This window comes from Medicago sativa, chromosome 6 (assembly GCF_051527215.1).
Source record: "Medicago sativa cultivar Bolivia chromosome 6, Bolivia_mono, whole genome shotgun sequence".
NCBI classification, from domain to species: domain Eukaryota; kingdom Viridiplantae; phylum Streptophyta; class Magnoliopsida; order Fabales; family Fabaceae; genus Medicago; species Medicago sativa.
Window position 1 is genome coordinate 76,898,819 of NC_140754.1, and position 20,557 is coordinate 76,919,375.

General features: G+C 31.0%; 1 long non-coding RNA gene and 1 pseudogene across 4 annotated transcripts; one reads left to right on the top strand and one right to left on the bottom strand.

Annotated features, from left to right (window-relative positions):
* Window positions 1–7,169: 7,169 nt before the first annotated feature.
* On the bottom strand, window positions 7,170–10,521 carry LOC146916948 (uncharacterized). Of its 4 annotated transcripts, none has more exons than XR_015015407.1 (8): window positions 10,029–10,521; window positions 9,517–9,613; window positions 9,073–9,119; window positions 8,444–8,470; window positions 8,258–8,308; window positions 8,053–8,119; window positions 7,649–7,877; window positions 7,170–7,433 (listed from the first exon to the last, which is right to left on the bottom strand). It is a non-coding gene; the product is annotated as an uncharacterized LOC146916948 (long non-coding RNA). The 4 variants fall into 4 exon arrangements; XR_015015406.1 differs by having other exon boundaries at window positions 7,170–7,404; window positions 7,649–7,931; window positions 10,029–10,519; XR_015015405.1 differs by having other exon boundaries at window positions 7,170–7,404; window positions 7,649–7,865; window positions 10,029–10,515.
* Window positions 10,522–13,254: 2,733 nt separating this feature from the next.
* Window positions 13,255–13,818, top strand: LOC146916949 (peroxidase 47 pseudogene; annotated as a pseudogene).
* The last annotated feature ends 6,739 nt before the right edge of the window (window positions 13,819–20,557 follow it).

Consider the following 20,557-nt stretch of genomic DNA (forward strand, 5'->3'; position numbering starts at 1 on the left):
ATGAATATCAAGTATTCTAAAATTAAAATATATGACACACAACCCTACAAACTAAAGTAAGCTAAATCCTCGCACCACACGCGCGCACGCACGCATATGCATGCACCCACCCACACACACACACACAAATGCATGTGATTAATTATATTTGCTTTATAATTCATTCATCTTTTGAATTCTTAGAAGATTATTTAAGAATGGCTAATCTACTTTCATTGTTCTTTTTCATAAGAATGGAATTGATTTATTTCAAATTGAGAGTAGTAAACGGCTTGAGCATGAATTACTTTCATTGTTCAAAAATAAATAAAACCTAGCTACCTATCTAAGATTTGGTTCTTATCAAAAAAATTAATGATCTAAGTATTGGTTAGGTGGATTGTAGAACATTATTTTTGGAATCACATTTCTTCATGTTGTACAGTGTAATAATCCTCATAATTTACTCAAACAATATTAAATAGTTTCTTATTAGCATAAGATTTCATTTCAATTATATTTTATTAACTACAACCTCCATTATTTCTAACTCATGTAATTAGTAAAAAAAAAAAAATAGTTAATAATAATATACATGCATGTGGCTAATTATATTTGATGCACAAATCATTCATCTTTTTAATTTTTAGAAGATCATTTAAGAAAGCCTAATCTACTTTCACCGCTTTTTGTCATGGAAATGGCATTAAGTTGTGATGAATTGTTCAGGAGAACTTTAGTTCGAGAACCGTAAAGTAAACGCAAAAAAAAGGAGTAAATTGATTGAGCATGAACTATTACATGTTTAGCTGCCCTTTTGTTGATTCGGTTGTTAAAAACAATGCCCTAGCAGCAGATCTAGTTAGAATGCACTTTCATGACTGTTTCGTACATGTTACGTTCTCTCTCACTCTCTCTGATTCAATTACTAAAAGGTGGTTAATTTTTGTGTATTATAGGGATGTGATTCCACTGAGGATAACACAGCCGAAAAGGATTCTTTTCCAAATTTAAGCTTGAGAGGCTATTATATAATTGATAACATCAAAAAAGAGCTAGAAAAGAAATGCCCACAAACTAAGAAGATTGTCAAAAATTATGCAATGAATCAAGCATTATTCTTCTTGGATTTCCAACAGGCTATGGTGAATATGAGCTTGCTTGATGTTCAAGAATTATATTGTCATAAAATAAATTGAATGTATTGTGTTTAGTGATTGTATGAAGGAGGTGAGGTTAAGTTAAGGGAACTTTAAAATGTTGCCAACATTGATCTTTCAATGAAATAAAAATGTGTATAGTTTTGGTGGGTTAGTTTGGCTTCTTAAAAGAAAATTGTATGGTTTGCTCTAAAATATATAAATTATTTCATATAGCATAAGATTAACCAAATCTTAGATAGGTAGCTAGGTTTAATTTCCATTCAATTTTTTTGAATTGAATAAGATTAACAATGTGTGTAATATATTATCATATAGCTAGGTTTTCCATTCAATTTTTTTGAATTGAATAAGAAACTATACTTTAGCTAGGTTTTCCAAACCTGTAACAGTGTAATAATCCTCATAATTTACACAAACAATATTAAATAATTTCTTATTAGCATAAGATTTCCATTCAATTATATTTTATTAACTACAGCCTCCATTATTTATAACTCATGTAATTAGTAAAAAAAATTAGTTAATGATAATATATTTGTCAACAATGTGTGTTATCTTCAGAAACTCAACTTCACGTAATAAAGAACAGAGCAAACAAGATTCTTGTATTATTAATATCAAGTATTCTAAAATTAAAATATATGACACTCAACCCTACAAACTAAACTAAACTAAATCCTCTCACCACATGCATGCATGTACGCACGCACGCACGCACCCACCCACACACAGGGTCATTCCTACGAATCCGGAGGCTCAGCTCAGTAGGTAAAAAGAGACCCATAATAAAATAAAAATGTATTTTTTTTTAAAAGAACAATGTTCTATTTAAATTTTTTAAAAGATAAATACAAGGTGCAGTATATATGTTGTACACCCAAAGATAAAAATCACTGCCGTATACATGAGGAACCTCAAACCATCATCCCAAAAAAACATCCACCTAACATCAAAAGCAAGAGGACCCAATTCTAATAGGCCTAAAACAAGACAACAGAAAAGGAAAGTGGAAAACTGAGAGTAGTGGGGTAGTACTTAGTAGTACTACTGGGCTATATTTTTTTTTTTTGAGGCACATACCTTGGGGAGGTCCAGTTCCGTTGAACGGTTTGCACACCCCAAGGTCCGGCCCTACCCACACACACTAGTATGTGACTAATTATATTTGTTGCACAATTCATTCATCTTTTGAATTCATAGAAGATCATTTAAGAATGGCCAATCTACTTTCACTATTCTTTGTCATGGGAATGACATTGACTTGTTTCAAATTAGGAGTAGTAAACGGCTTGAGCATGAACTACTAGCATTGTTCTTCTTGGATTTCCATCAGGCTTTTGTCAATGAAATTTTGCTCTCAATATCTTAGATTCGATTCTTTCCAGTAACAATTTTGGTGGGCTAGTTTATCATCTTCAAAACAAGGTTAAGGGAACTTTAATACGTTGCCATAAACTGGAAGTAATTGATCTATCTATATGAAATAAAAACGAGTATGGTGTGATTGTATGGTTTGCTTTATAATATATTATTGATTTCATTTTGCACTTGATATTCTTTAGTGTATGTTTGGAAACTCATTGGCATAATTTTTCAAAATGAGGACTTGAATTTGGAAGAATTATGAACTGTATATTGTTGGAAAACACCACCTTCAAATTGTTATCTTCCATGCGTGGGAAAATATTCTCTTGTAATAATGATTTTTAGTCTTTTAATGAGCATTAAGTTCTTCTATGCAATTTGTTAGAATTATGTACAACCAATACAAAACACATTACATTCAAGCAACCTCTATAGTGAGCTAATGAAACAAAAACTCAAACAGAGAAAAATACTCTCTCCCTTTCAAAATATATGTCGCTGTCAACCATTGCACACATGGACCAGGATTTTGTGATGTAGCAAATGCACGTTGTATTCAATCTCAGCCGTTCATTTAAGATCAAATGGTTAAAATTGAAAACTGTTAAAATAATCGTGACCGTACAATTTTGATTGGACAGCTGAGATGCTTTAGAGCACCCTGCTGTTACAGCAAGAAATTTGCTCCCCTGCATACATGCCAATACACAACTTTGACTATTAACATCTTTAATTATATATAATAAAAAATTATAAAAAAAATTGTATATTGAAAATATTCATCGAAACAAATCAAACAACATCTTACATGCTAACATTTGTATTTATATATTAGTTAAAAAATATTGTCAAAGCTATGTGAATAGTACACATTGTAAAATTGCGACATGTATTTTGAAACGGATGGAGTACATCACTAGAGAAAAAACATGAGGAAACTAAACCGAAAGAATAGAGAAGAAAAAATTAAATACAATGGAAATGCAAGGGTTGAGAGAGAAGCGTAAAAGAAAGAGTAAAAAGGATTCTTTCACTACCATCTTCAAATCGGTTCACTCCTTTTGAAAGTTACTTGAAATAGTTTTTGACTTATGTGAATTGATGTAGTTTTACATATGAATCTATATATCCACTCTTTAACGATTGCTTTGGAATATAGTTTTCTGCCTTTTATGAATCGATTTACTTCTTTAATTAATATATGAATCGATTTTCTTAGCATTAGTCAATTGTGCGACAAGAGGTATAAAATTACTTTCAACTCTTTGGTTGGCTAATTGAGCATTATACTAATAATTAAGGGTGTTAGGATAGATAACATTTATAGAGTCTAAGGAGTTTCTTCGGTAGGAATTAAATGTTTCATGGCATCGACGCCTTGCACATGTCAATCATGATTTGCTAAATAAAATAGTGTCTAAAAATTCTCAAGGGTTCCTCTTTGCAGCACATGTCTAAAAATTTAATTTCAACTTCGAGATTTTTAGTACATTTCCACATAGATTTTTTTGTCCTTTAAGAACGAAGAGTTTAGGTGGAAACTATTCCGAATTTGTTAGTATTGACGATTAATGTTGCTCAATTTTTATTTATTCTGCTGAAAAATTAAAAAAATTAAAATAATAAAAGCGTCAACATAGAAATTAAAATTGATTAATTAAGTGAATGAACTCAAATGGTTAGTGAATTTCACCTAACGATGAATCATTCGAGGAACTCAAGTTTAATTCTCGAGTGGAACAATTCTTAAATAAACTTAACTTATCTTTCCGTCAAACTCCGATATATTAAGCATTTTTTCCTTAAAAATGGAAGGGTTAAAAAACAGAAATTAAAACCTGTTCATTTATTTATATTTTTGATGAATCAAAAAATCCATTAATTTTTTTATGATATTTTTTTTAGGTGAATTAGGGGGCTCACTGCGGTCAAGGTAGATCTCAAGGCTTAAAGAGCTTTTACAAAGATACTTACACATTAGTCACCACAAAGGTTTATAGAGCATTTGCACCTTTTATGGGTTTGAGTTTGACTTAATCTTAGGCTCACTTTGATACCAAAATCACATTGTAACAATAAACAAAAGAAAAAGAGAAATTTGTTTTTCTTATCATCATTTGTCTACATATGTGTTTTCTTCCTTTTCCTAATACGACTATAGTCTTCACCAAGTTTACAATCCACCACAAAGTAAACTTACTTTCATTCCTTTTGTAATCTATGTACTTTGTAGTTTGTTACACTTCTGCAAAACCAACACAACACGTTATGATCGAGCAACCTCTAAAGTGAGAGGATTGAGACTATAAATTGCAAACTAAAACTCATACAAAGAAAACAAATCATAAGGAAATACAATAGTGAATTAGAGGGTTCCTAGAAGAAGAAAAAATTTGTTTGTGGATTTTTAAAATAATATAAAGAGTAACCTTTCACTAGCATCTTGAAATTCATCTACTACCATTTCCACAAAAATTTTACCATCTTGATTCATAATACAACTCAGTGAAAGGCAACAACAGTAACAACTGTGCATTCTTCCCCCAAGTTTGTGTTAGGGAAGGTTTGGTTAAGTTTTATTTTGTAGTTTTTATAGTTTAAATATTTTTTAAGACATCTTGTCACTCATTACGATCTTACCCGACGTCTCGATAGACTAGTCTAATTACGCATAAAAGATATATGTTTATACCAAAAAAACTTAATCCTTGCCTATTTATTTATTATACGAAATCCTAATCCATTATCTTGCTATCATTGTTATCTACCATTTCTTTTTAAGTAAATTACACTCTCCTCCCCTCAGAGATGCTTGAATTACACTCCCCTCTCCTCTTATGTTAAAATATACACTTCCCTCCCTTCTTATTCAAAACATATTAGAAAATATTTCACTCCCCTCCCTTGAGAGAAGCTTGAATTACATTCCCCTCCCCTCTTAAGTTAAAACCTACGCTTTAGTCCCTCGTAATATTTTTTTTATTTCTAATAATCTAGAAAAAAAATAATCTACCACACTTCAAAGAAAAATATCATTCCGGGTTCATTTTAATAAATTTTGAATACATATCTTTCTCTATATTTTATTCACAATTTCATTAACATATAGTTTTAAACCCTATTATAAAATATGAAACAACCCAAAATAAAATTAAAATATGTGAAAAATTACTAAAGTCGATTAAGTATGGTTATTTAAAAGTGAATTTTATACTCTAAATCATAAAATTAATAACAAAATATTTAAATTTAATTGTCATTGACATTTAGATTATAAAGAAACGAATTTTTATTTTTTTAAATGGTGATTCAAAATTAATATATATTAAAAAAATATTTATTTATGTTAAAATTTATGTTAAAATAGATTAAAGTGTAGTCCATATTCAATTATTAAGGGAGGGGTTTGTAATCCAAGCATCTTATAGGGGAGGGGAGTATTAATTTTATTTTTCAAGGGAGGGGAGTGTATATTTTAACATAAGATGGGAGGGGAGTGTAATTCAAGCATCTTTGAGGGGAGGGGAGTGTAATTTACTCTTTCTTTTTTGTAAAAGAATATATAAAAGTGATATTTCTTTTTAATATTATTATGGCATTACTTCCCCACAAAAAAAAAATTATTACGGTATTACTTCCCCTAAAAAAAAATATTATGGTATAACTTCTCTCGTATTAAAAATGAAAAAAAAATACTATCTATTATATGTCTTGTTATTTTATAAAGACTTGATTTCAATTTTAGTCTCTTTATTTTAGCATTTTTCCCGGAATTTGGTCTTATTATTATTTCTAAATGATCATTTTTAGTCCTGAATTTTGTCAATTTCTAAAATTAGACTCATCATTTTTCTCTTACGCTAATGGGACACATTTTAATATGACATGTCATTTATTAATATAAAAATTTACTACCACATCAGATACTAGTATATTATTCTTTCAAAAAAAAAGATACTAGTATATTATTAATAATTTATATATATATATATATATATATATATATATATATATATATGTAATCATTTAAAAAAAAATGAACGAGAAAGAGGAACAAATGCAAGATGGAAATGAACTGGAAAGAGGAAAATATGCAAGATGGAAAAAGACACAGAATAACCCTAAGGTTCAATAGCATCAATGGTTCATCATCAACTCATGATTCATTCACTTTGCAAATTCATCAACTTGCAATTTTTCATCAACAATATCTGATTCTTCAATTAGAGTCCACTTCGGCTAAATTTTGCATATTGCGGCGGTTTTAGCCGCCACTATTAGCCAAACTGGCGGTTCAGAAAAATGCCGGAATTTTGGCTGCCACAAAGATTAAAACGGCAGTTTAATACTAACCGCCATGAAAACTGCCGTAATACGCAATGCATATAGCGGCGGCTAGTTGATTGATTAAAACGGCGGTTTCAACCGCCCTATTGTACACAATTTCAGAAGAAAAAATTGCGCATAGTGGCAGTTTTAACTGCCAAAATTGTTGTAATTTAATTTTTTTAAAAAAGGAACTATGGCAGTTTCAACCGCCACAATTGCCTCTTTTTTAATAAAAAAAATTGAATAATGATTATTAGGTAGATAGCAAACATTTTTCTGGCCCAAAAATCATAAAAGAAATGATAAGAAACGTAGAAAAATATGGACATCATATAAAAATATAAGAATTGTAACAAATCATATAAGTATTTTTCTTTTTAATAAGCAAATGAATTAAATGCGTACAAGGGTCTAACCCATGATACAAAGAGAGTTTTTGACATAAAACACAGGAGATGATTACATTGCCAACTAGAGTACAAATAGCTAACATCGCCATTCTTTTTACTGCAAAACCAGTCCCAAAAAAATTTAGTTCTCTCCCAAAAGCCATTGATGTCAGCACCTCCTGCAAAAGTGATATTATTTCTGTAATTTCTGTAACAAATATTTATCACAACATTATTTACTTCTTAAACTGTTGTAATGTTTCATGCCATGATTCAACAAGTTTATTGTCATTTATTCATTAAGTGTTCCAACATACTTATCCTCCAATTGAATCCCAAATTTCAAGTAATTAAAATGCTGATCAATGCTAGATAACATAACTCGGAAGAAACACATAGACTGCAAAGTAATAAAACCAATACCTTGGACATGTCGACAACAATGTATGAGTATCGTATTGCCCTTGTGAATTTGAGCAGTAGCTGCGTTTGAAGCAAGGGTGCGAAGGCGCCTACAATACTAGGCGTGTTGAATAGAAATCGTATCTATGGGGTGAAGAAGTCCAAATTCATCTTCCAGCAAGGACTCCCATGATTTATCTCTTATGTATAAGCTCTCTCCCAAAGATCAATTACATGCCTAGTAGAAAACCTGAATTGTCTTTAGTAATTCAATATCTTACTTTGTATTGAAGTTTTATATATCCTATACTTCAAATGTTATCAAGGTTAGTAGTTGCAAACACAAAACTCCAATGTTAGAGATGTCATTTAAGTTTCTTAAACCAGGGAATAAAGAAAGAACCAAAATCCTCATTTGTCATTACCTGCCTCTTGAGAAGAAAGCTAATGCCAAATGTAAATCCCCAATGGTTGCAGTTGCCATGATTCAAGCTAACGAAAAAAATTCAAAAACAAAAAATAAAAATTCAAGCTGTTAGAATAAATTCACAACAGATAAAGCTAACAAATTCCCTATAAACCCAACTTTAAATTCTTCATTTTCCATTCAATTGTATATCAAATCAATACCTTAATCATCTCTACCAAATGATGGACCCCCCTCTCTCCAAGAAACAATGGCTGAAAAAATAAAACATAGTCGCTTATTATATAAATTCAAAACAAGCAAAAACAAAAATGAAATCGTTGGTGGCAAAATAGAAGACAAAGCATTATCCAAATCAACAATCATTAATTTTCTTCAAACATCTATACCATGTTGTAATGTAATGAAGCTGGCACCTGCAGCCACATAACACACATTCAGTTACTTCAAAACTCTAAACCTTTGTAGTTCTATGTGAATTCACAGTCATATTAATAAAAGAACCCATATGAAGATTAATGATAATCAGGACAAAATGTATAGACACCAAAAAACAAAAGAATATGACATCATCAGACACAAACAACTTCAATAAAAGGTAAATCAATTTCAGAAGCATGTAGACTAAATAATGAGAAGGATTCACAATTGAAAACAAGGAATTCAGCCCAACAACACACCAAATTTAGGATTTATCAATTCAGAAACCAGTTCGCAAATAAACAAGCAACCTAGGGTTGTCCAAAACAGAAAAAACCTAAAACATAGAATCACAACTTTTTGGATTTAACAAAAGCAAAAGTAAAAGGCTTTAAAACAAAGAGAGAGGAAATAAACAGTGCAGAAGCAAAAGAACTAAAGTTGAGATATGGTTTTAGGATCAAATCGAGTTCAAAACTGAATGAAAGAGGTACAATCAGTTTACCAAATCCTTGAAATGCAATAAACACGAGAAATTAAAAAAAGATCAAGAAAACCAATGCGAAAAAAAGAAAGAGATACAATACAATCAATTTACCCTAATTCAAGGAAGCCTCGGAGCATCAGAGAGACTTGATAGAAATCCTGAAATGGTAGAGAATATGAGATCAATATATTCTATCAATCATTTCAGCATTACTTTATTACTTAACATCCATAGAATGACAAACAAACTATGATATACAACAAAATGTTATTTCATGCAATGGAGGACTCAAACATCATTGTTTACAATATACAGTACACCACAACTTTCTTTCTTTTTGTTTGTTTATCATTTAACTGATTAATCCAACCTAATTAATATACTAAAATCTGAATCACAAATCAGCTAACAAGATCAAATGAGTTCAAACCACCATATGATACAACTTCAAATAGCTTCAAAACTAAAAAATTAAATTGAAATTGCACTAAACAGAAAGTAATAAATCCAAAGATACACCAAATCAAAAAGTTCATATCAGAAGTGGTAACATACACAATATTTGTTCAAGAACCTGGATGAAGGGCTCTTTCTATTCTGATTTTGCCCTCTTCAACAACAGGAGACTGAGGTAATTTGAGGTAATTTTCAACTGCATGAATCACAACACCAACTAAAATAAAGAATAATACAAACCAAAGATTAAGCAAACTTCATACCCAGTTTCAGGTTCCAGATTAAGCAAAGATTAACCAAAGCAAACCAAAGATTAAGCATAAATATATTATCTTAAATTTATCTCTTCACTCCAATTTCAGTAACTCATTCATCGATATAAAAGACAAAAGTTATATATGATTAAGAAAAATAACACAAACTAATCCAAAATTAATAAATTCATAAATAACATTTTAAAATCACGAAGAAAAACAAATCAGTAAATAATAACAATATTACTAAAAAAAATACCAAAGAATCCAATAACACTTCAGAAATAAGCTTCTTGAAATTTTACAAAAATTAAAATTAGAAAGTGAAAAAAGAAAAAAGAAGCATTATCGCAATACCAGGGACATTTGTGAAGGTAGAAAGCGAAGAGAATGTGAGATCCGAACAATTTTTTACCGGATTCAAAGGTGAAGGTTTTGAGGGTTTTGGAAGTTAGGGATTTGGATTAATCGATGGTGTTTGAAGTTTTGGAATTGAGGGTTTCGGTGTTTGAATCGATGGGTTTTGGATGAATCAATGGGTTTTAAGGGTTTGGAATCGATGAAATTGAGGGTTTCATCTTCTGCATGTGTTGTTCTGGATTGAGAAAAAAAAATTATGTGTTGAGAAAAAAAGATGAAGGTTTGGGTTTTTAGTTATAAAAATATATTGTGTTGAGACAAAAAAAGATGGAGGGATTTTCTAAATAATTGGGAAAAAAAGAAGAGGGAAGCTAGTGCGCCAAAGTAGTGGCTGGAAAAATTAGAAATGTTAATACCGGCAGTCTAAAATGCCATTATATACAAGGAATATTATTCAATTAAATTTTGTTAATATCGGCAGTCGAAACCGACGTAATGTACCGTAAAAAGCGGCGGCTATAAAAACTGCCGCAATACACTGGATATAGCGGCGGTCAACACTGACCGCCGGAAAAAAACCGCCGGAAAAAACGCGTTTTTTTGTAGTGGTTATTGATGTAAAATTGAGAGTTGATGAGTTCTCATAGTTGATGAATTTTGAGTTGACCAAGAAAGTGATGGTTATTTGAACCTTATGGTTTTGCGTCCTTTCCCATTGTGTTTCCCTTCTGTCTTTTTTTAAAACACTTTTTTATTAAGGAATAGGCCGCACAAGATGCAAAAAGAAACTAGCCACCCAAGCAACGAAACAATAAGGTATCCTATATAGACGAAACACCCAATCAAACAAAAACACTACAACCGAGTGACAACACCCATACAACAAAATGCAAGACGCAAGAGATAAAACCACAAGAAAAAAAGAAAGAAAAAAACAATGTCAAACTTCACCAGCACAGACCCACGTCGTATATAGGTTTTTTTTGTTGGTCGATATGACATATACAAAGAGAATCTAGAGTGGGTGGGGGGCGGGTGCGGTGAACAGATTCCCTCTTGAAAAATTTATCGAAAGCGTGTTTTGAAAACAAGTTTATATAGTGTGAATTGGACTATTGGAATTTACATAATTGTTTCAATGAAACTAAGCTAGCAATGATAATAATTTAATTATTCAACTTTTAACAAGCAATTCTTTCAACAAAAAAAAAAAACTTTTAACAAGCAATTCACAATTGAATTGTTATTATTTAATCAAACTTTAATACACAATCAAATTACAAACCAAGCCTAAACCTAAGAAATGAAGACAATCACAAAACGTAAATTATTTGATATATATATATATATATATATATATATATATATATATATATATATATATATATATATATGATGAATCAATTGAAGAGATCTTATCAATAATGAGAAGCGATTAAAGTTTTTAAATTATATTGCAAGAAATAAAGAGAAAGGAAGAAGAAAACGTTGATTTATAGAGGTTCCTCAATCGTCCTTGCTCCGGGGTACGCCCTCTCTTCTCACAGAAAATTTCTACAGTCTTCCACTAGTATGATGAACTTTACAGAGTCAATTACAAAGGTTCCTTGAAGGTCAGGCAAGTATGCCCCCATCGTCTATTGGTTTAGGACATCTTTTAGGAATCAACCGGATCCTAAATCTTCTACACTAATTAGTAATCACATAAAAAATATTCTTTCCACTAGAGTAATAGTGATTTTTAGTCTTTTAATGAGCATTAAGTTCTTCTCTGCAATTTGTTAGAATTATGTACAACCAGTACAAAGCCCAATACACTTAAGCAACCTCTATAGTAAGCTGATTGCTGCTATAAATTATAAACTAAAAACTCAAACAGAGAAAAATACATCATAAGAGATAAAACGTGAGGTAATTTCGGGAAATTAGGGTGTAACAAAAATTTATGAGTGTAATTAGAAAAATTCTTATAAAAGTGATATATTTTTATTTTTATCGTTATGGCATTACCTTACTAACAAGTGATGATGGAAACCAGCTAACTAATCTTCACCCCATTTACCTTCGTTTTTTGTTTATATGACCCAATTCAAGCAAAGTCTTCACATCAATAGATTACGGTACAATGAAACTTTACTTTAACATTTAGATATTTTTGAATTTTTGAAATTATTGAAGTTTAATTTCTAGCTAGCTAGGCTTCTTATGCTAATAATAATGTCAAATACACATCCTTTTCCTTTCCTCTTGTTTTCACGTTTCATATGATAATTTTTTTTTTTTAAAATAATATGATAAATATTTTTTTACATCCTGTAACATGTGCAACTTGGTTTCTAGCTTGCTTCTTAAAAAAAAATAAAACCTAGCTACTTATCTAAGATTTGGTTCTTATCGAAAAAATTAATGATCTAAGTATTGGTTAGGTGGATTGTACTAGAACATTATTTTTGGAATCACATTTCTTCATGTTGTACGGTGTAATAATCCTCATAATTTACTCAAACAATATTAAATAGTTTCTTATTAGCATAACATTTCCTTTCAATTATATTTTTATAACTACAGCCTCCATTATTTCTAACTCATGTAATTAGTAAAAAAAAAAATTAGTTAATAATAATATATTTGTCAACAATGTGTTTTAACTTCAAAAATTCAACTACATGTAAGAAAGAACAAGGTAAACAAGATTCTTATATTTTGAATATCAAGTATTCTAAAATTTAAATATAAGACACGTGATAATTCACACACACAACCCTACAAACTAAACTAAACTAAATCATCTCACCACACACTCATATATATATATATATATATATATATATATATATATATATATATATATATATATATATGTCCTCGTGAGCTTAGCTCAGTTGGTATGGACAATGCATAAAATATGCAAGGTCCGGGGTTCAAACCCCGGCCACCACCAAAAAAAAAATCCGGGGTTCAAACCCCGGCCACCACCAAAAAAAAATATATAATATATAATATTGAAAGAATTGTGCTGCAAATATTACATGCATGTACCATTGTGCTGCAAATATTACATGCATGTACCAAATTATAATATTTGCAGCACAATTCTTTCATCTTTTTACTTTCATTGTTTTTGTCATGAGAATGGCGTTAAGTTGTGATGAATTGTTCAGGAGAACCTGAGTTCGAGAACCGGATGGTTAACACACAAAAAATAGGAGTCAGTTGATTGAGCATGAACTACTACATGTTCAGCTGCCCTTATGTTGATTCAGTTGTTAAAAACAATGTCCAAAGAGCTTTTCATGACTGTTTCATACAGGTTACGTTCTCTCTCACTCTCTCTGATTCAATCACTATTTTAACGTGTAAATTTGATTTTATCTTCAACTTTGTGCTTATAATTGGTATTTATGCTAAAAGGTGGTTGATTTTTGTGTATTATAGGGATTTGATGGGTCTGTTTTGGTTGATTCCACTGAGGATGACACAGCCAAAAAGGATTCTTTTCCAAATTTAAGCATGAGTGGCTATGAAGTAATTGATAACATCAAAGAAGACCTAGAAAAGAAATGCCCACAAGCATTGTTCTTCTTGGATTTCCAACAGGCTACGGTGAAGATGAGCTTGCTTGATGTTAAAGAAGGATCTAAGGGAGAAGTAAGAAAAAATTGTCATAAAATAAATTGAATGTATTGTGGGTAGTGATTGTATGAAGGAGGTGAGATTAAGTTTAAGGAACTTTAATTCTATGAAATAAAAATGTGTATAGTTTTGGTGGGCTAGTTTGGCTTCTTAAAAAAAAATTGTGTATGGTTTGCTCTAAAATATGTAAGTTATTTCATTTAGCACGTGATACATGTGTTATTAACTCTTTAGTGTATGTTTGAAAACTCATTTGCATTGTTCAAATTTATTTTTAAGAAATGACATGAAATTTCTTATCTTATAGTGATTTTTAATCTTTTAATGAGCATTAAATTCTTCTATGCAGTTTGTTAGAATTATGTATAACCAATACAAAACACATTACACTCAAGCAACCTCTATAGTTAGCTGATTGATGCTATAAATTGGAAACTAAAAACACAGATAGAGAAAACACATCACTAGAGAAAAAACATGAGACCTAATAAGCAAAAAAATGTTAGGGTATTAGGATAGATAACATATATATGCTTAACTTAAAAAAAATAAAAAATCTATAAGGATTTGCTAGATAGAAATTAAATAAATAACTGTATAAAGAATTTGTAATAGGTCTACCTAAACTTAAATTCTCAAAGGATCTCTCAACACATGTCAAAAGGGAAAACTAACTAGTGTCTCTTTTTAAATCTAAAAATTTAATTTCAACTTCTCGAGATCTTTAGAACTTACCCATATAAATCTTTTTGGTCATTTAAGAACAAAGAGTTTAGGTGCAAACTGTTATGAATTTGTTATTATTGATGACTAATGTTGCTCTTTTTTTATATTTATTCTGCTGAAAAAAAAAATGCCCTAACATAGAAATTAAAATTGATTAACTATAAGTAATTGAACTCAAATGGTTAATGCATTTCACTTAAAGGTGAATCATTTGAAGAACTCAAGTTCAATTCTTGAGTAAAATAATTCTTAAATAAACTTAACTTATCTTCAAACTCCGAATTTTAGAAATTCTTTCCTTAAAATTCGAAGAGTTGAAAAAATAGAAATCAAAACCCGTTCATCTTTTTATGTTTTTGATGAATCAGAAAATCCATTTTTTTTTTTGTCTGAATAAAACAATTTAGGTGAGTTGGGGGACTCATTAGGGTAAGGGTAGACCTAAGGCTCAAGAAGCTTTTACAGAGATACTTATGTATCAGTCACCAAAGAGGTTTATAGAGCATTTGCACCTTTTATGGGTTTGGGTTTTTTTCTTGTTGAATTTATTGCTTTAAAAGAAGTTGAATATGAAGATGAAGATAATGAAGGTTTTTTAAATTTGGGAATAAAAATTATGAATGCCAACACTCTTTAATAGAATTGGATGAAAAAATGCAATGATGACATCGTTCTATTATTTAAAGGATCAATGTGATATATAAAAATATAAAGGATGAATTTGATACAAACTTCAAACTTAAATGACTTATTTTTAGCCGTTAAAATAACAAAACACTAAGTTGAACCCACATTTTTATCGATCTTAGTTTTATTAATATTTTAATAAATATTCATCATAATCTTGGAACAACATCATGATGCATATTTGAACTACCATGATAATATAATCTTGATATAATCATATTGAACCACCATGATTTTACAACATCTATCGTGGCTCAGTATGATGCCAAAATCATAATATTGTAACATTAAACAAAACTTAGAGAAATTTTTTTTTTCTTCATCTTTTGGTCAACACAACCACTTCTACTACACCCACTGCTCCCTCATGTGTACATCTAAGTTTTTCCCCTTTTCCTAATACAACTATAATCTTCACTAAGTTTACAATCCACCACAAAGTGAACTTACTTTCTTTCTTTTTAGATCTATGTACTATGAAGTTTGTTACACTCGGTCCAAACCAACACAAAACACATTATGATCGAGCAACCTCTATAGTTATAGGATTGTGGCTATAAATTGAAAACTAAAACTCAAACAAAGATAACAAATCATAAGAAAAAACATGAGAGGAAGAGAGAAAGAGAAAAGGAAATTCAATGGAGAATGAAAGAGTTGTGAGAAAGAAGAAAAGAAAAGTATACGGGTTTTGATAAAATGAGGGACCTTTCACCATCATATTGAAATTCATTTTTTTTTCCACCGTTTCCCACACACCATTTTTTTTCCATAACACATCTTGACCTAGTGAAAAGCAATATTTGTTGTATTTGTTGCAGGTATGTCTTTAACTTTATTGAAATTCTTCTCCACTATTTGTAGTGAAGTTTTTGTTTTTAGTTTCTTGTTTTATGTCTTTAATTTTTTAAGTTGTTATGACATTAACTTTTTCGATTGTGACATAACTTTTAGGGGAGCTTAGAATGGTCAAATGAATATTTTTTTTTATTAGTTGTCAATTTAGATATAAGAGACTCGTAAACTCATATTTGGTTTGCTATGATCTAGTTGGCTTGAGACTTTGACGTGTTTTTTTTTTAATATCTCAAATTTCATTCTTCACAATACCAATTTTAATGGAATAGTTTGATTTCTTAAAATAATTACCTTAATCATTATTGCGTTATATACTTTCACTTTTTTTTTTGTGTACCACACATCATTGTAGATAACTATATAGGTTAATCCTTCGAACATATTGTTTAGGACATATACTTCTCAAAATGAAAACTTTTACTTCATCAAGATTCGTGAGATCTCGTATTTTATGACATGGTGGCCTATGAGATCTCTTATCATCTTAACAATGATTTTTCACTTTATTGAATTCTATTCTGTTGAGCAAAGTGAAAATCATTTTTACCGTTGAGTAGAATTTTTTTAATGCTACAACTTTAATTTGTTTTCTCTTTTGAAATAACTAAAGACTTTTCTATAATTACTAATTTTCTCGCTCTTTTCAAATAAGTGTTATTTCTCTCTCCTTTTTAGACTAAAGACCTTGTCAACTAGAACTTTCTTTAAAATTAGGGTTTAAATAATTTGTAGATCATGAACTATTTAGAAATTTTTAAATAGATCCTTAAATAAAATAAAAGATTATAACCAGATATGTGAACTACATTATTTTTCTAATTAAGTCATTCTGTTAAAATACAATCAGTCAACTATTGGTCAATGTTGATATGACTCGTCCATGTCAATAATTTTACACATTAAGGTCCTCCTTATATCCATGTCTCGTCCTCAACAAATATGGAAGCTCCATTTCATTTTGTGTTCCCTCTCTTATGTTATATCATGACTCGTATTCAAGTCTTCGGTTCTTTATTTACTATTTACAAAAATAATTATTTTATTTTAATAATACGGTGTTTGACTTCCTAAAAATCCCCAACTATAGGTAATTACTCCCTACTATATTGTTCATAACTTGACCACCGTCGCCTCCATGAAAATTGGCACTCTTCAACCTTCATGCGTTAATCAGTTGTGGTATTTTCCATTCAATATCATGTAAGCGTGATTCCCAATATCTATAGGGGTTTCGTTTTGTTAAGTTGTACTCCGTCCGGTCACATTTATAAGTAACTTTTGGATTTTTATGTTCATTAAATAATTGATGTATCTGAAATATACTATAGTCTAGATACATTAATGAATTGAAAAAATAAAAGTTGTTAATAAATGTGGCCAGAGGGAGTAGCACGACCCTATCATCAACAAATTTGTCATCAAAATCTCCATTTTGATCTTCAAGTGCATCAAATTTGACCGCATTAATGTGATGCTTTGTTAATGTTGTTGTTTTCCCACATTTATTTATCTGCAAATGTGGTTGTGTGGTTGTTGATGAGGATTTGGTCCTTGTTGAACACTTTTGGGTTGGCTGTTATGTTTCCACATTTTGGTTTTGATTTTAATCTTTGTTGATGTCGTTGTTGTTTCCCCCATTCCATTGTCAATTTGTATAAGCTCCATACTCTACGACAATTTAAGAAGAATCTTTTGGGAATATTTTTTTTGTGTAAGTAGTAAATAAAATGATAATGATGTGCATATTAGATGAATCTTAATGTATAAAATTAGTTTAGTTGACATGTACGGGACACATCATCCTTGGCGCAATTGTTGACTCATCCTTGGCACATTGTTGACTACTAGCCTTCTAACTTAAGAACCTAATTGAACAAAATAAGGTAGTTCAAGATCCGAGTAAAAAAAAAAAAAATTTGTTTTATTTAAATTTTTAAAATAATTCTGAATAACTTAAGGATCTGTAGATTAAGAAGACCTAAAATTAATTTGTAATAATTATTTTTCTTTAAATGAAACATATAACTTACTTTTTGGTTATTATGACATTTGAGTTCTCATACCTTTCTTTGCAACACAATGATTCAATATCTACATGACACTGACAAATAAGTGTATATATAACTCATGTTTGACTCATTCAATTAATGAACGTAATTTTTAGTTTAAACTTAGCTAATTTCTATGAATTAATTGTCGAGTTTTGAACTATTCGACTTGGCTCAGTTTATTACCTGCTATAACAACATCATATATATTTATCTTCAACTCTCTTTTACTTTTTATATTATACAATTATACAAATTTAAAAAACACACATAATAATCAATTGACAGAGCATAAAAACTTATGTCAACATGTTATCATCCTTTCTATGTACTCACTTTCAAATAGACTCAAAATCAAATCAAACACCAAAATAAACTTCCAAATAGACGTTGTGGGCCCAGTTTAGAATGCACAAATTCATCTTTTTTTGCACAAAACACAACTTGTGCATATAAGTCTGACAGCCATTGTGAGCCATTGATATATTAGTATTATATTGAAATAGATCCTGGCCGTTGGAATTTTGAGAGAGGCAACCTGCTGCCGTCAAGTTGCTTTTGTGGTGGAACATAATAATCAAATCGGTCTTGCAGTCAATACCCTCGTATATCATGAGTATCTTTGCTATCCCTAAATCCATTATTGTTGATATAGAGAAAATGTTGAATTCATTCTGGTGGGGTCATAACAAAAGGAACACCAAAGGGATCAATTGGATGTCATGGGAAAGACTCAGCATTCACAAAAGGGAAGGAGGTCTTGGTTTTAAAAACCTCCGCGCCTTTAATGAGGCTATGCTTGGTAAGCAAGCTTGGAAATTCATGACGGAACCGCATAACATTGTCACTAGATTGTTCAAAGCAAAATACTTTAACCAGTGTGATTTCTTAGACTCAAAGGTTGGTCATAATCCAAGCTACGTCTGGCGCAGCATTTGGGGGGCTAAAAGTGTTGTTAGTGCAGGATACAAATGGAGCATTGGTTCAGGTACTGATATATGTGTATGGGACCAACGATGGCTAGTGGATGGTGGTGTTTTACAGAAGCCAGAAAGTCTGCCAGAAGAATTCAAAGAGCTTACTGTTTCAGATTTTTTCATATCTCACACTCGGTTTTGGAACATTGGTTTATTGAGGAACCTTGTTAGCAACGAAGATACTAATCGCATCCTTAATACTCCTATCTTCGAACCTAATCAGCACGATAGAAGAGTGTGGAAGTCAGAGACAAATGGTATCTATTCCGTTAGAAGTGGATATCGTATCAGTCTCAGTCAACATGTGGACTTGAGTACTCATCGTTGTGATGGAAATTGGGGACTCCTCTGGAATCTTAAGGTGCCTCCTAAGGTGAAAACTTTCCTCTGGAGATCCTGCAGGAATGCTCTTCCTACAAGAGTCCGGCTTGAAGACAGAGGGGTAAATTGTACAAAAACTTGTGCTTTATGCGAGAATGAGGATGAGGATAGTATGCATCTATTTTTTGGTTGCACAAAGAGTGTGCAATGTTGGCAGCAATTAGGGTTGTGGAGAAAAATTCAGCAAAAGGCTCAATTAAATCTCAGCTTTGGGGTCACCATGTTTGAGATTCTGCAGGAGCTAGACTCGAGTCAACGAGTTAGCTGGGCTTGCGTTATGTGGTCTATTTGGAAACAGAGAAATGATTATATCTGGAGGAATGAAGTCATGACTACTGCAGCAGTTCGTGACAGAGGACTTAATCTTCTTACGGGTTGGCAAAACGCGCAAGATAGCCGCAATAGAGCGGGTGTACAGCAACAGCGTATTGACAACACGGTTTGGAGCAAGCCAGACGTAGGTCATTTCAAATGCAATGTAGATGCTGCTTTCTTCAAAGAAAGTAATAGGGTAGGCATAGGGATATGTATCAGGGATGATCGAGGGAGGTTAGTGAAAGCCAGAACCAGGTGGTCATCGCCGCTCTTAGAGGTGTCCGAGGGAGAAGCTATTGGTCTTTTATATGCTATCAGATGGGCAAAAGAGCAGAATTTAAATAATGTTATTTTCGAGCTTGACTCTAAGAGGGTAGTAGATAGCTTTCATAGCACTAGAAATGATGTATCTGATTTAGGAGCTATCATTAGAGAATGTAGGTCTACGTTCTCATCCTTTTTCACAAACTCAAGGGTAGAGTTTATTAGGAGACAAGCAAATGAGGTTGCTCATAGACTTGCTAGGGCGGCCACGTTTTATGCTACTATCCTAGATTTCACTGTTTTACCTGATTGTATTCAAGATGTTCTTATTAATGAAATGAGATAGTTATTTTCCGTCAAAAAAAAAAGTTGCTTTTGTGCAAGTGGGACCCACACGTGGAATAAATTTTAGTATTTTAATGGTTTTTTGGCAAGAGTTGTATTGGGCTTATATAGCAAAACCAGGCCCAATCTTAATATTTATTCCTTCTATGTTATATTAATTTACTGTTAATGATTGATAATAATTTACTCCTGCATTATTAATTACAGCTGATTCCTTCTATGTTCATTAATTTACTGTTAATGATAATAAATTAAAATATTAAAAATTGAACCCATTACATTGTCCCGGTTA